We start from the raw sequence: 17,915 nt of genomic DNA on the forward strand, positions 1-17,915 counted from the left end.
TTACTGAAACCAACCTCTCTATAAAATGAATTTGAATGTGAGAGAGAACACCCTGGTTTAGAGTCAGCTTAGATATGTCGGTTTACAGTTGAAACATTCAAGATCCATTGTGAGTGGTGTTGAACGCTTCAACTGTCCTTATTGTTGGTAAGACGTGTCAAGTAAGTGAGTGTTGAGTCTGCCAGGACAAACGATACCCATCGGTTTCGTTTCCTAAGAATATCCATGAGTTTCTGATCGCGCCTGAAGTTAGATCATTTTGTCGCCCTGACATCAGAGAATCTGATGTTTATAGTTTAATTAGTGTCAGTTATCTATTTAAGAAAGTCATTAATTTCCTGAACTATTCTGTCAACTGGTATAATCTCCAAGATCTAACGTCTCCCTGTGAATAGTTCCTTGTTCGCTGTAGGCCTGAGCTTGCAGAATTGTTGTTATCAACGTGTATATTCCACCTTTTCCTGGCAAGCTCAACCTCTGGTTAGATTATATGAATAGACATAGGAAATTACCCTGATCCGGAACACCGGAGTTCATAATTAAATATACGGTGATCCAACATGGTAGAGAAGGTATGTTGTTGGTAAGATTGACCTTTCTGGCTTGAATATGGAGGCCCAAGCTGCCCAGCGGGGACACATATATACCTCTACACGAGGGAGAATCACGCATTCGTGACTCTTCTCCCACGTCTACAGACGCGGATGTGTTAGCCACTCTCCTGAAGGTCGAGGGCTACCTATGGGCACCATGGTTCTTGAAGACTGTCTCTAAGGGCGCATTTAGAATCCCAGGACACGATCCCCGGGAAGCGCCCCCACCACTCTGCCAGTGTGTAACGAGTCAACCTCCCTGAGTGCACCTAGCGAGCGAGCCTTCAGCTTGGCGGTCGCTGTAAACAACTCTGGCCACTGACTCGGTCATATGATCATGGTCTACCCACTGTTCTTGGTTATCTGTATGGAGCCGTATTAATATCCATGCTTAGGGATGACTAGCAGAAATATAGTCATCCCAGGTTAAGTATTGAACCACTGAATGAGAGTTCAAGGTACCAGGTTGTCCTTGCAAACTAACAGGAGGTATTGTATGTTACTATAATTGTGGAGTTAGTCCAATGTGTTATGTATTCATCTGTAGTAATCATGAAAGAATAACCTGAGAGTATGATGTTCTAACCACGAACTGAGAAGATAATTTGTTCCTTGTTAAAGTAAGACCTGCGGGTCCAGGGTTATTGACAGTGTGTAAGCATTTCTAAATCTTACTTGTCACAGAAATACTACAACAGTGTCCAACAAAGTAATGAATATTTGGAGGTGTTTAATGAGGTAATAAGTTCTTGAAGTGTTGGATGACTTAATAAGTTAATTTCGGTTCTGCTTAGCCTGAGTGAATCTAAGATGCATCTTCTCCACTCACTGTATTAATAAATATTGAGTTAGTAATCTGAGTATCACCACTCTACTCCTTCTAAACATTGGTTCCCAGAAAATAATACTTACTCACGTGCCTATACATCTACCACACTACCCAAAACCCTTCCATGAGTTCTGTTATATAATGAAAAGTCTGGGTGGTGGCAGCTACCCCTTGTAAGTATAAAATGTGTTATACAAAGAATAACATGGTTCCCCAGACTAACCCATGTATAAGAAAGACATAAACAAAGTATACTTCAGAAAGGTAAGAACATTGAAACTGAGAATACAATCTATATGAAAGGAAATGAAAAGAAAGAACCTTGACTTGGAAAACATAGTAGAGAAGCATAAGAGTTACTTATATAAGAATATATAAGAATATAAGGTATATAGAGGTAAAGAACATATAAGAATATAAGTAAGAACATATAAGAATAAATATATATGTAAAGAATGGAAGGAGAATAAGTATATTAAACAGGGTACTCATTGGAGGAATGCTACACAGAACAAATAAGTATATGAGTAAATAGAATACTAACAGAAAACAGTAGCTGGATGGTAAATTATTGAAAAGAGAAAACTCGGCCCGTTACACTGTAAACAAGTGTGAGGCGCAGGAGGACACCTGCTCCCTGTGCGGCAGCCCCGGACACCGCTACAGTGTCTGCCCCAACACAGTAAGAAATTGCGCTGCCTGTGGCGGCCCACATTCCTCCGCCGACCGGACCTGCCCCAAATGGAAGTAGGAATGCAGGATAGCGAAGGCACGTCTCGACAAGAAACTGAGCTACAAAGACGCCCTCCTAGCTGTACGCTCCCAAGACAAGAAAAAAAACAGTAGAAAAGAAAAATCAAGAAAAGAAAACCCAAGAAAAGAAAACTCAAGAAAAGACACCCGCCACACAAAATCGAGAACACCACGAGGCCCGTGGAGCTGAAGCCCACGTGGTCAACCTCACCGTCTCCGACTTCTTCCACACCTATTTGGACTTAAGACACGAGGAAAACGAACAACAAGACCCAAACACGAATGAATGGACACTTCAGGAGAGCAAGAAGAGGAGAAGAGTTAGATGAAAATCAACTTCAAGCTAAGAGAATACCAAGATAGATGACCAAGACATTCCTCCAAACAAGAAAAGAACACACACAATCAAGCCGACCAAGCACTGACAATCCATGGCCCAACCCAACACGCACCTGACGCTTGACCTGACGCTAGACTGGCTCTGTCCTGCCGCCTCCTCGCCGCGTCCAGGCGAGTTGCTGCTGCCTCCAACTTAAACTCCCTCACGCAAGCGGTGTTTAGCCACTGCACCTATTCCCTCCTCCTCAAATTCACTTCAATCCTCCCTTTATCCTTCCCCTTAACCTCCTTCACCCCTGTCACTAGCATTAATGTATGTATGGGACTTAGAATAACAAAAACAGGCATAGCAAAACACGTAAAACAACGCAAACAGACTTAAGAACATAAGAACATAAGATTGGAGGAAACTGCAGCGGGCCTATTGGCCCATACTGGGCAGTCCCGTTTACACCCAACCCCTATTGCTCATATGAGCATCCAACCTATGTTTGAAGCAATTCAGCGTATTCCAGTTATTGATGATATTTGGTAACTTGTTCCATTCATCCACTACTCTGTTTCCAAACCAGTGTTTACCTATTTCACGCCTAAATCTAAATTTGCCTAATTTAAAACCATTGTTACGAGTTCGCTCCTGGTTGGATAATTTGAGTACCTTTGTAATGTCCCCTTTGTTTAGCCCTGCCTTCCACTTATACACCTCTATCACAGGTCGCCCCTCGCTCTACGTCTCTCGAGGGAGTGCAAATTAAGATGCTTTAACCTGTCTCTATACTCAAGGTTTCTAATGCCCGGGATTAGTCTTGTCATTCTCCTCTGAATTCTTTCCAAGGATTCTATATCCATTCTGTAATACGGTGACCAGAACTAAACTGCGTAATCCAGGTGTGGTCTCACAAGCGCAAGATACAGTTTTAGGATGACCTCGCTAGTCTTGTAACTAACACTCCTTTGTATGAACCCAAGTACTTTATTAGCCTTATTCACGAGCAAAAACACATTGTTTACTTGGCTTAAAGGTTCCCTACCATCATTAACCCTAAATCTCTGCGAAGTCGGATTTCTTATGGCATCGTTGTTCATCTGGTATCTGGTTTCCCTGTTTTACATCTCTATGCCTAATTACTTTTACATTTATCAGATTGAATTTCATCTGCCATTTTCAGACCCCATTCGAAAAATTTGTTTGAATCTTCACCAGCAGTTTTTTGCGGGTCACCGACGAATTTGATAACCGCATTCCTATTTTGAGTGTCATCAGCAGAATTTACTTATATTTGCTGTCTATGCCGATATCTATGTCGTTTATGTATATAATAAACAATAATGGTCCAAGTACTGAGCCTTGGGGAACTCCACTTGTGACGTTGCTCCAATGGGACTTAGTGCGGTTAATGCTCACTCGCTGTTTCCTGTCCTGTAACCACGCCCTAATCCATTTAAGGATGTCATCTTTGATGCCATGAGCTTCTACCTTTCTAATTAGTCTTTCGTGGGGGACTCTGTCGAAGGCTTTACTAAAGTCGAGATATACCACATCATAATTGTGCCCCTCGTCCACCGATTCGAAAACTGATGAAAAGAATGTTAATAGATTAGTTAGGCAAGAACGTCTGCTTGTGAAGCCATGCTGGGAATCATTGATCAATCGGTGCTTCTCCAGGTGATTTCGAATAGAGTTTGAAATGATTGCTTCCAGTAATTTGCCTACTATTGATGTTAGACTGATTGGGCGGTAGTTAGAGGATAGTGATCTATCCCCCTTCTTGAAAATCGGTATTACATTCGCTATCCTCCAGGATTCTGGTACTACACCTGTTTTTAAGGACATGTTAAACATCTTTGCTAAGGGCATACTAGGCTCATCCTTACATTCCTTTAATACTCTGGCAAATATCTCATCGGGACCAGGTGACTTATTAGGCTTTAATTTGTCTATTTGCTTACTAACATCGTTACTAGTCACTACTATCTCACTTAATTTGTTTTCTTCACTATCTCTGAATAAAGTCGGTGCCTCGGGTATCATGTTTAAATTTTCGGTGGTGAAAACTGTTGAAAAATATTTATTCAAATTATTGCTCATTTCTCCATCGTTATCAGCGAGCTCGCCGGAGTCTGACCCGTGTTGGTCCAATCACTACCGTGTTTTAGTTTGATACATTTGGTAGAATCATGCAGGGGTTTGTCTTCGCCTCCTTGCTATCCTTACCTCATTTATTCCTCTTTGCTTTCCTTATCAGAGTTTTAACCCTACTACGCCATCACCCTACTCGTAGTCCCGGAGGTGAATTTCGCTTACGATTTATCATACTACCTATAGCCTTCCTTTGGCCAGTAGTGTTCTTTAAATAATTTATTTATCCATTTAGATTCATTGTTGTCTGATCTGAAGTTTTTGTATGATATGTTTTCTGCCTTTATTGCATTAAGTAACTCACTATTTAAATTGTCGTGGAACTTCCGGCAATCTCAGATCTAGATTATCAGCTCGGTGTCATCTGTCGGAGTTCACGGCCAAGCGCGACACCCCCTCTCTCAGCTGCCTCTTTAAACTGTCAAAGTTCGCCCTTCTGAAATCTGGTACTTTAGTGGAATTTTTCTTACGTCTGCCCTGAAAGTCTAACTGGAATCTAATTTCTTTGTGATCTCTGTTTGCAAATTCGTTCCCTACCTCGACCCTGCTAATGAGGTTTTCTCTGTTTGACAGAACTAAATCGAGTATATTATTACCCCGTGTGGGTTCAGTTATATGTTGACTTAGAAACAGTCCTGGATCGTCTCGAGAAAATCCTCTGATTCTGAGTTGCCCGTAAGGTCAGTCCAATCTATTTGGCCAAGGTTAAAGTCGCCTACTATACAGACTTTGTTGTGTATGGAAGCCCTGCGCATTTCATCCCAGATAAGTCGCTCATTGACGCTATCAAGATTGGGGGTCTATATATTACTCCTGTGATTAATTTTTCCCGACCGTCGCTTAATTCTATCCAAATTGTTTCTGTATTCCTCTCAGTTTTTATTTCCTTATTTATTTCACACTTCAGATTATCCCTAACATAGATTGCTACTCCGCCTCCTTTCCTGGTCTGCCTATCGGTATGGAACAGTTTGTAACCCGTAATTTGGTATTCGACTGGTAATTCACGTGTGTCTAGGTTGATCCATGTTTCAGTGAATGCAATTATATCGATTTCTTCGGTACATACCAAGGCCTTAATATCATCCATTTTGTTTCTCATACTTCTACTGTTCGCGTAGTATACATTTAAGTTAGTCGTGTTCTGAGTCCTTCCCTTACCGCGTTTAGTTTTAAACTCCGTCTAATTTAGTTTTGTCATCATTCCTAACACTATTTCCCTGTAATCTTTCGCCTTGTTTACCCGCTCCCACTGCAGTCTCCTCCACCCCCGTGCCCATATGTTCTCTTAGCAGTTTAAAGACTTCGATATCTTTTGAACTGCCCCCTCTAGAACCCCAGCCAGGGTTGCTACTCCATCCCTAGACAGGTGCACCCCATCCCTAGCATAAAGTCCCTTCTGCCATAGAAGTTGTCCCAGTTGTCAATGAATGGGACTGATATTGACTTGCAATATCTGTCAAGACGGTCGTTGACACCAACTGCCCTTGACAACCATTCACTGCCAACTCCCCTTCTAGGCAGGACACCGCATATGATAGGGATCCCTCCCTTAGTACCTAATACGATCTATGGCTGCCTTGAACTTATCAAGAAGTTCCTCGCTCCTACACCGGCCAATATCATTGCCTCCTGCACTGAGGCAGATAATGGGTTTGTTCCCATTACCAGACAAGATATTGTCCATCCTGTCAATTATATCCCCCACCCCAGCTCCTGGCAAACACACCCTCATCCTATTTTTGTTTTTACCACAAAAGGCCCTGTCCATGTACCTTACCTGTGAGTCACCAACAATTAAAGTTTTTATACCTTCCTTGTTATCCCTGCCCCTGACTGTACTAACGTCCAATTCGTCTATCAAGGGACTGAACGGGTTGGTACACTTAGCTGTTGTTGTCGTTGTTGTCGTATCCTTCGTGTGCTTCTTCACCACCAGCTTTGTCTTCCCACTACTCACAATTTTCCACTCGCTTGATTTTTCGTCAGACACTGGCGTTATTGCGTCCAGCCTCTCCTTTTAACTTTGCCAGCTCTTTCCTTAATTTCAGGTTCTCCAACGTGGCCCTCGCCAATTCTTCAATGGACCACTCCAGTTTGGTCAACAAACTCTCATACCCAAGACCGCACATAGCACTGGCCATATCTGATAATTATCCCTCCGGAGCTAACCCTGCCGTGACCTTTCCCCTAGTGAGGTCAGAACACAACTTGAGGTCAGAACACAACTTCCCAATCACAACTCACGAAACTACGAAGATTCAGCAAAATGGATACCAAAATTCAACTACATCTATACAAAGCACTTGTCCGCCCTCACCTAGAGTATCCACCAATACCACTCAACACGAGCAGCAAATCCAGCCAAACTTAAACTTCAATCAATACAAAACAAAGCTATCCGTAGAGCATCAAAGCAACTCCCGCCATACACCACCAAAATACAAGAACTTCACGAATTATACAATATCGAACCACTGAACATACGTACACACAGCCAAGCACAGAGAATATGGAGCAAACTTGAAGAGATGGAGGACCCATTATTCTCCCAGTTAAAAGAAGAAGGAACTACTAAAACGCACAGCTGGTGGCCCAGGAGTCTCCATGCTGACATAGTAGAACAAGACCCACTTTACACATATACTGTATGTGAACAAATGACACCACCATCCAACAAGCATAAATTAACACCCATTACAATAATGAATACCTAGCTAGCTTAGCTTCCCTCCCCTCCACCTTCCTCCCTTGAGCGGACGGGCGTGTGCTGCGTGTGGCCACCACCCAAACATTTCAACTCGTCTCCGCTAGGTGGACAGCCCACCTGCTATCTATCCCTCCCACTTTTCTTCCCGTTTCTATGCTTTACTTCTCTCTCTTCTCTTCTTTCCCAGTGCAAAGTCATTTGCCACTTTACTTCATTATCATCATCATCATCAGCAGTGGCGTAGCTAGAGTGTGTGCCTCCCGGGGCGGCCCTTGAGTTTGCCGGCCCCCCCTGCATGCCCCCACAAAAAATACATATTGCACAGTGACTCACTCTTATATATATATATATATATATATATATATATATATATATATATATATATATATATATATATATATATATATATATATATTAAATAGTTTGTGTACCATTATATATTACTGTACTTTCACATACTCAAATATAGTTTGCTTTAAATACACACCAAACATACTTAAACTTTATAAGTAACAGTTAAACAAAAAGCAAAAACGACATATAGGATAGGGAAAAAAGTAAAAAAGTGTAAAAAATTAGGACCATCTTTATTTCTGAAATGAAAACTACAACTTTCTACAAAGTAACTTTTCTTGTTTTTTTGTTGGCAAATTCTTCAATGACATTGTCAAAAACTATTTCATCTGTCAATTGTCGCTCTATAGACAGTATGGCAAGATTTCTCAACCGCAAGGTGCTCATAGTAGATCTTAAGTAATTCTTGATCAGTTTTAGTTTCGAAAAACTCCTCTCACAGGGAGCAACACTAACAGCAATTGTGAGGAAAATCCTCAGCATTATTACTATATTTGGAACCGAGTTCCCAAGGTTATACTTTTGAATAAACTAATGATGTGGGTTAGGTGTTAGGTCAGACACGACAAGGATTAACTTGCCGCCGATACAAAGGGATGGATTAACGTCTCCAGTAGCTGCAGATATGGGTGATGAGCAGACCCAAAAGTGCCGCCCGGGGCGGACCGCCCCCCCTGCCCCCCCCTAGCTACGATAGTGATCATCAGGGAGACCACTGACGTACTGGACCAGCAAGACCTCTCCACAGCGCCTCACCAACCAGTTCCCCCAGAAAGCTCCTTTCCCAACACGACCTCTGAGCAAACTACTCATCTCCTTGTAACTCCTTAGCACTGCACTGTACAACAATATATATATATATATATATATATATATATATATATATATATATATATATATATATATATATATATATATATTTGTAACCGGTCGGAATTTACTGGACTTTAATTTCTCACCTGACTTGGGGTTTATAAAAAATTAATAGATGGTAATGGCAGTGGAAGCGCCCCTTTGAGAAAAATCCCGAACCAGCACAAGAACACTTAAATCTACTACACAAAATGAACTGTCCGTGACCCGTGGAAGGATAGCGTCTGTGACTGGGATGAATGAGACACACTGTAAAATTTAGACACTTATATTCCCTCCAACACTACAAACACAATCAAATGATGGTACACCAATATGCGCACCTCTTAACTTAAACTTTAACCACTACTCTGGGGAATAAAAGTTATACATGACATAGAAATTATTAGAAACACAAGCAACAATAAATTTAAAGTATTAAGAAATGTTAATTGCACATATGAACAGGCCTTAAGGCTTTCCCAAAATAATATCAGTCACTTAGGAAATGGTACTAAAAAATAAGAAATTAAATACTCCACAATGAATAGGCCTTAAGGGCTTTCAGCAAGATAATATCAGTCACTGAGGAAATGGTAATAAAATTTAAGGAATTAAATACTCTACAATGAATAGGCCTTAAGGGCACTCAACAAAATTATATCAGTCACTGAGGAAATGGTAATAAAATTTAAGGAATTAAATACTCTACACTGAATAGGCCTTTAGGGCACTCAACAAAATTATAGCACCTCAACAGATGTACACTTCCTAACCTAACCTAACCACTACTCTGGGGAACAAGGTTATACCTGAGATCAGAATTATGAAGAACAATTAGAGGCATTAAAAGAATCAAATCACAGTATCACTCTGGTTCCACTTAATGGCACAAACATTCAAAAAACACTACTATCGAAATTATTTAAGAAATATTAAACTACACACGTCAAGATAATATCAGTCTGAGGAATGGTGTTAACTACACCCGTAATAAGGAAGATAAAATGTTCCTCTAGGTATCTCCTAGAGTCCTAGACTCACGGTCTCAGTGTGTGACCATTAATATACTCAGATAGCCTCAGTGTACTCCCAGTGCGTCCATGGGTAGGAAGAGAGTGAGCCAATCAGACCTTGCGCAGTTGAGAGAAACTTTAGCTTCCCGTTAGCAAGAGGGTTTCACTAGCTGCTCGGGACATGTGGGGTTGTGCACCGGAGTGGTAAGAACTGATCACCCACTGCTGATGCTGGTCCCGTGTCGTGTTAGTTGTCGGGAGCACTCGTTCACTCAAGAGATCCTTTGCTACCCCGCTAAACAGTGACAGGCCTACACTGATCGGTCCAATGGCGACAATCGCCACCCTCAATCATCAACGGCAGTCAATCTCTCGCAGTCAACTCCGGTCAACTCCAGTCAAGTGGGTTCTGGCGGAAACCCTGAAATGAACTCACTGTTAGCTCTAGTTTACTTTATCACTGCCCTATCTAACCCTGTCTGAGATCGAATGAGACTTACTTGTTATACTGCAATAGCACAGCACAGGTGACTAGGCCACGTGACTATTTCTGATGGACGCGCGGAACGTCTTGTCTGTGTGAATGCTCTCCGGGACTGGCCTAGCCAGCGTCGTGTCTCCCCAAGGCGCTAGCTTGGGCCTACGTGATATATTTTCCGCCTAACTAATAACTCCTAGGGACACCCGTAACATTATTCAGACTGCTAAACGATCTATAATAATTTCCAATTCAATAATAGTCCCTTAACTTCATGAATCGCATCATTAATAATTCGGTAAATTACATTTAATATCATATAGGCCTAGTTCCGCAGTCTCTCGCTACGAGCAGGCAGCGCTCCCTCCCCTCAGATGACCTTGAACGCTCAGTATCACTCATGGCGGGGCATTTGAAATTACTCTGAAATTTCTGAATATTACAATCGACCCCCCTAAAAAAGACAGCACTGTCCTCATGTGCTGAGAAAACATGCATACGACCCCCCCTAAAATTTTGTTCTAAGGACTGCACCTCACCCCTTTTGCTAAATGCAGCATTCCCGTCTTCTCTTCTCTCCTTTTCTCTCCCGCTAACACTCGACCCCCCTAAAAAAGACAGCACTGCCCTCATGTGCTGAGAGAACAACTTAAAACCCACCTTCAACTCTGTACTATTCCACTCGCAGCTAGCAACTCCATTTCTTCCTAGCCCAACTCAATCCAACCAGAACATCACGCTCCCCTTTTGCCTGGCCCTTAACTAGAGAACCAATGTCAAAATTAATACCAGCCCAAAACAAACATGCTCTCCTTTGGCCTGGCCCTTGAACTAAGAGGAACCAGTGTCAAAAAAAAATACTCAGTCCATCTCCAACATGCTCTCCTTTTGCCTGGCCCTTGAGCTAAGAGGAACCAGTGTCAAAACAATACTCAGTCCAAAACAAACATGCTCTCCTTTTGCCTGGCCCTTGAGCTAAGAGAAACCAGTGTCAAAAAAATACTCAGTCCACGTCTCCGAACCTCATGCCGGCAGACCAACCCTCTGACAATGTACCAGCCCATATTAGTGAGGCCCTGGACATTACAACCGTACTCTCAATCCCGCTCATGACAGCAACTCAATCCCGCTCATGACAGCAACTCAATCCCGCTCATGACAGCAACCACTACTCAACGCACATCTCTGACCTAACCATCTCTCCAATCCCCTCTGCCCTACTCACAACTCCTCCAACTCACCCCCTACAACCTGCCTTTTCTCATTACCATGCACCCTAAACTGCAATCGGTCGGCTTCGTCTTGTCTCTCAGCTGGAGGGCTCGATCAACCTCTCTGAACTACTTACGTACCCCTATATTTCCCACTTGGACCTCACACTTCCTTGACTGCTGGACGTGTGCCTGACATTCACCCCTTGTTTCCTCCCTGAACCGTTGAATGTGTGCCTGAGACTTCCACTTGAACCTGTTTACCTGTGCTTGATAATCCCTCTTTAGGTCTCCGAACTCCTCTCTCAGCTGTACCAAGGTCCCGCGGCCGTCTCTCTTCCTCCTCATACACATCTCTATTGTCAAGCCTAACCAACTCAGTCCGGGCACAAGGATGAGCATCAGTGCGAGTTCAATCCCTACCATTGCTAACCAACACATGATGGCGTTCATTATCCCAACCACAGTACTATCAGTCACGACATTAAAAACTACGCTCTGCTACCATTTGTAACCGGTCGGAATTTGCTGGACTTTAATTTCTCACTTGACTTGGGGTTTATTAAAATTTAATAGATGGTAAAGGCAGTGGAAGCGCCCCTTTGAGGAAAATCCCGAACCAGCACAAGAACACTTAAATCTACTACACAAAATGAACTGTCCGTGACCCGTGGAAGGATAGCGTCTGTGACTGGGATGAATGAGACACACTGTAAAATTTAGACACTTATATTCCCTCCAACACTACAAACACAATCAAATAATGGTACACCAATATGCGCACCTCTTAACTTAAACTTAAACACTACTCTGGGGAATAAAAGTTATACATGACATAGAAATTATTAGAAACACAGGCAACAATAAATTTGAAGTATTAAGAAATGTTGTTTGCACACATGAACCGGCCTTAAGGGCTTTCACAAAATAATATCAGTCACTTAGGAAATGGTACTAAAAAATAAGAAATTAAATACTCCACAATGAATAGGCCTTAAGGGTCTTCAACAAAATAATATCAGTCACTGAGGAATGGTAATAAAAGATAAGAAATTAAATACTCTACAATGAATAGGCCTTAAGGGCTTTCAGCAAAATAATATCACTCAACAAAATTATAGCACCTCAACAGGTGTACACTTCCTAACCTAACCTAACCACTGCTCTGGGGAACAAGGTTATACCTGAGATCAGAATTATGAAGAATTAGAGGCATTAAAAGAATCAAATCACAGTATCACTCTGGTTCCACTTAATGGCACAAACATTCAAAAAAACACTACTATCAAAATTATTTAAGAAATATTAAACTACACACGTCAAGATAATATCAGTCTGAGGAATGGTGTTAACTACACCCGTGATAAGGAAGATAAAATGTTCCTCTAGGTATCTCCTAGAATCCTAGACTCACGGTCTCAGTGTGTGACCATTAATATACTCAGATAGCCCCAGTGTACTCCCAGTGCGTCCATGGGCAGGAAGAGAGTGAGCCAATCAGACCTTGTGCAGTTGAGAGAAACTTTAGCTTCCCGTTAGCAAGAGGGTTTCACTAGCTGACCGAGGACACGTGGTGTTGTGCACCGGAGTGGTAAGAACTGATCACCCACTGCTGATGCTGGTCCCGTGTCGTGTTAGTTGTCGGGAGCACTCGTTCACTCAAGAGATCCTTTGCTACCCCGCTAAACAGTGACAGGCCTACACTGATCAGTCCAATGGCGACAATCGCCACCCTCAATCATCAACGGCAGTCTCAAACGGCAGTCAATCTCTCGCAGTCAACTCCGGTCAACTCCAATCAACTCCGGTCAACTCCAATCAAGTGGGTTCTGACGGAAACCCTGAAATGAACTCACTGTTAGCTCTAGTTAACTTTACCACTGCCCTATCTAACCCTGTCTGAGATCGAATGAGACTTACTTGTTATACTGCAATAGCGCAGCACAGGTGACTAGGCCACGTGACTATTTCTGATGGACGCGCGGAACGTCTTGTCTGTGTGACTGCTCTCTGGGACTGGGCTAGCCAGCGTCGTGTCTCCCCAAGGCGCTAGCTTGGGCCTACGTGATATATTTACCGCCTAACTAATAACTCCTTGGGACACCCGTAACATTATTCAGACTGCTAAACGATCTATAATAATTTCAAATTCAATAATAGTCCCTTAACTTCATGAATCGCATCATTATTAATTCGGTAAATCACATTCAATATCATATAGGCCTAGTTCCGCAGTCTCTCGCTACGAGCAGGCAGCGCTCCCTCCCCTCAGATGACCTTGAACGCTCAGTATCACTCATGGCGGGGCATTTGAAATTACTCTGAAATTTCTGAATATTACATATATATATATATATATATATATATATATATATATATTAGATGGAAATAAAATAATGCAATTCAAATCTCAAATTGTACTGACGCACCTTCCTTGTGCAACACCTTTATGAAGTCGGGTAAATAAAATAATATGTCATGCCAAATATGAAACATCGAGAAAAGCGAGAGACAGAGAAATTGAAATATATACCAACATACTACAATATGCAATTTCTATCCTTATACTTTCCTCGCCAGCTCTACTATCTTCCTCACTAGAATCCCAAATTGGGGTTCTCTCGACCTTAATACAACAAGAAAAGTCCACCACTAGACGTTCTTTATGTACAGTTCATTCATAAGGTTCATTATACAGGTCAGACCCAATGTACATTGTGTTCTGTGAGTAAAAGTTTCCTCTCAACAGGCTGGTGAACCATGAATACCAAGAGCATTGTATTCCTGCTGGTGCTGGTGATCGTGGCCATCACCGTTGTCAATGGTGAGTCACCTTAATTATATTTTATCTCAGTCCAGTGTTTGCTGAGTTGCCCAGGTTCTTGGCGAGCCACTCCTGCGCTTGATGCGTCATTTCATTGTTGATGAGTCATTCTAGACGTCTAGAATATGGTGACACATCCTGATGCTTGAAGATAGGCAAAAAATATGATGAGATCGCCTTGTCAGTTTTAAGTAAACCTTTCTTACAAGGAAATTTACGAAATTTTATTCAATCACCTCTTTTTTAAATTTAAAGTAATCTCTTTCATACATTGAAAAATAATGCATTGAACACCTCTTCCGATGCTTCGATATTGCATTAAGAATGACATAGTGTTGTTACGAGTTTCTTTTTAATAATGGTTTCAGAAAATGCAAAGCTTTGAATACATCCTTACACACACACATATATATATATATATATATATATATATATATATATATATATATATATATATATATATATATATATATATTTCATTAGCCCAATAAAGCACGCGGACTTCTACATACAATCAACACCTCAACCCGCCAGGATTCGAACCCACGGCCAACGAGCCCATGACTGTGACTGGGGAATGCTAACCGCTGGACCACCAGGATACAAAAGCAGTCCTAGACTTTGTTATATTTCACACAAAGCCTGTTCAACGAGCTTAAGGCGCCGTGAACCTGTAATTGGGACTACTCGTATCACGTAGGTGGTCAGAGTAACGTTTTACCAAATCCGGCTTCGATACACGAGGATCCATATATATTTCATTAGCCCAATAAAGCACGGCGCCTTAAGCTCGTTGAACAGGCTTTGTGTGAAATATATCAAAGTCTAGGACTGCTTTTGTATCCTGGTGGTCCAGCGGCTAGCATTCCCCAGTCACAGTCATGGGCTCGTTGGCCGTGGGTTCGAATCCTGGCGGGTTGAGGTGTTGATTGTATGTAGAAGTCCGCATGCTTTATTGGGCTAATGAAATATATATGGATCCTCGTGTTTCGAAGGCGGATTTGGTAAAACGTTACTCTGACCACCTACGTGATACGGGTAGTCCCCATTAGAGGTTCACGGCGCCTTAAGCTCGTTGAACAGGCTTTGTGTGAAATAAAACTAAGTCTAGGACTGTTTTTGTATCCTGGTGGTCCAGTGGTTAGCGTTCCCCGGTCACAGTCATTGGCTCGTGGGCCGCGGGTTCGAATCCTGGCGGGTTGAGGTGTTGATTGTATATATATATATATATACATATATATATTTATATATATATATATGTATATATATTTAATATACATATGAAGTCCTTTTCATTTATTTTTCATGGTCTTTTTCAAATTTCTCTATCTGTTTTTACTTAAATCCAGTATGTTGAGTTTTAACAAATAACAACAACTAAAAAACTTAATATTCAATTAAATTCTCAGCTTTAAGTAAAGGTAATGTGAACAACTCATAATAATACTGCGGGTGACGATAGGATGGGCTAAACTAGTCATATAACCTTAATACCGTGTATCAGTGTTACATGAACACCTGAGTGCCGTGTACAAGTGTTACATGAACAACTTAATACTGTGTACCAGTGTTATATGAACGCCTTTGTACCGTGTACCAGTCTTACATGAACACAAAGTACCGTGTACCAGTGTTCATGAACACCTTCGCACGAAATAGCAACAAGGAGATCTCTAAGTGTGGCATCTTTTTTCCCTCGCCTATATTCTTCCATGACAAAAGTGAAATATCTGGGTTAGTGGATTTCACAATCTGCTTCTAACGCCCTCCTTTCGTCTCCAACAGGAAGCATCAAGTATCCCTGCCCACAAGTCAACGGGTTTTGTGTAAGTTTTTGTAGTTACGGACAAGAAATATCTACCGGCATCTGCTACGGCAATAATATATGTTGCAGGGTAAAACAGCCTTACCACTAGTCCACAACAGTGGCCAGACCTGACGGACGCCACCATGACCTATAAGAAGACACCCTCAACTGTGTTTGGTGATCATCGACGAAACTTCTGTTTTCACATGCGATTCGAGAACTTGCTTTACCTATGATTTTTTTTAAGCATTTGAATTCTGCAACAACCTTTATTTTCTTGTTCTTGCACATTTTAAGAAATGATGGAGAATATTAGTAAAATTTAATTTAACTTGAGACTTGCGTCATTAGCATGCGCATCTGCTTATTTTTGACGTGTATTGCCTTGTTAATTCCCTCATCTATAAATGATAACATTTATCTTTGTTTTGAGATCTTGATAATAAAATTGTTATGCTAAAACTGAAATAATTGCCTCTTATACCAACACTTATTCCCTCATTGGACCAGTAAGAGACCCGTTTTGTAAAGTTAGTACTGTATGTTTACTGTCACCTGAACACAGTGTAAGGAGTCGGAGAAACGGTTTTACTCCACTGCTGTAACAACATAAGTAACTTTTGGAGCAGGAAAAAGGAAAGTGACCGAATGAGAACAGAAGAGAAGGGAGAGAAGATAGCATGTACTGTACCCAAAACTTATATAAGCATCTACCCAACTTTTCCTTGTAAACCATTGTCTGCCTAAATGGTTTCACACATACCTTTAACTGAAATAGTGTGAAAAGTTCTCCAGGCATTTTTTCAGTGAAAATTTATTAATTTATGTATAGAATTGATGTAAGAAATGTGTTATAAATACTAATGATAAGATTAAGTAATAAATTACGTATAAAACTCATAATTAATAAGCTATTTAAAGAAAAATTCGCTTTAACAAAATTCTTCTAAGAAGATACAAAAGTCAAACGAGTGTTATACAGGAGAATAACAACAAAGAAATTGTTAATGATAAGAACGACTCAACAAAAGTTCTTCATTGGATTACAAAGTGAATTACTGAGTACAAAATTAGTAAGAACAAAAAATAAGCTTATTTAATAAATTTGTTCAAAGATCATAGTTCTCACAGGAGCAAGAAAATAATGCAATCACAGTGAATGCATTTGACCAACTATTTTCATCACCCATACTGCTACCTCTTGATCTGCCCATTGACAAAGCAGTCTATAGAGGTGTGAACTGCCGGAGACATTCAAAAACAATTTTCATCCAGGTGTAACAGCATCTTTGCTTTATATAAATACACCCCAATGAATAACATCATGTTATTCATCAAATTATTCACCAAGTGATTTACCATGTTGTTTATGACTAGATCACTGAAGTTGCATCTATCACGGGGGTCGAGCTGATTCAGTAAACACCGCTCGCTTCCTACCACTCTCTCACGCCCAGTGGGGAGCAGTTCACTCCATACCGCTATACAGGGAAGTTTACACTTAGCAGAAGTATTATCTCAAAGTAATTTACGTAACACTTCCCTGGAAAGAATTCACAATATATTATCTCAGATTATATCTGTGGATATACGGTACTTTCTTTCAGTTTAAAAATAGAAAATGCCAAGAAGTGTTTACATCAAGCCCTGCCACTTCAGAGTTCCAGAACTTAATTAAAACAATTAATGTGATACCAAAACAGCTCTCACACTTGGTGTCAAACAGTGAGACGAATTCTATACACTTGTACAGCACTCAAAAAAAAAAGAAAATATTGATGACACAAGTGACATTCTAAGTGAATCATCATCAAACAAAGTATTTTAGTGGGAAATAGGTGGACAGTGGTTATAAACACCTGCAAAACGTCTACACAGAAATCCAGTGGTAACAAAGATAATATAAAGACTTGCTGACATAGCAGTCAACCCGCCAGCATCAGCTCACAGATCATGGTGACCCAAATGGAGCCGACACCAGACGAGCCTACCCGAGTGTTGTCTTAGTG

The 17,915-nt window shown here is 41.1% G+C and overlaps 1 long non-coding RNA gene across 1 annotated transcript; it reads left to right on the plus strand.

Annotated features, from left to right (window-relative positions):
• The first annotated feature begins 13,840 nt into the window (after window positions 1-13,840).
• LOC121860192 lies at window positions 13,841-16,374 on the plus strand. Its single transcript, XR_006087833.1, has 2 exons — window positions 13,841-14,099; window positions 15,885-16,374. It is a non-coding gene; the product is annotated as an uncharacterized LOC121860192 (long non-coding RNA).
• The last annotated feature ends 1,541 nt before the right edge of the window (window positions 16,375-17,915 follow it).

The sequence above is a fragment of the Homarus americanus genome, unplaced genomic scaffold, assembly GCF_018991925.1.
Source record: "Homarus americanus isolate GMGI-L3 unplaced genomic scaffold, GMGI_Hamer_2.0 scaffold7713, whole genome shotgun sequence".
NCBI lineage: Eukaryota > Metazoa > Arthropoda > Malacostraca > Decapoda > Nephropidae > Homarus > Homarus americanus.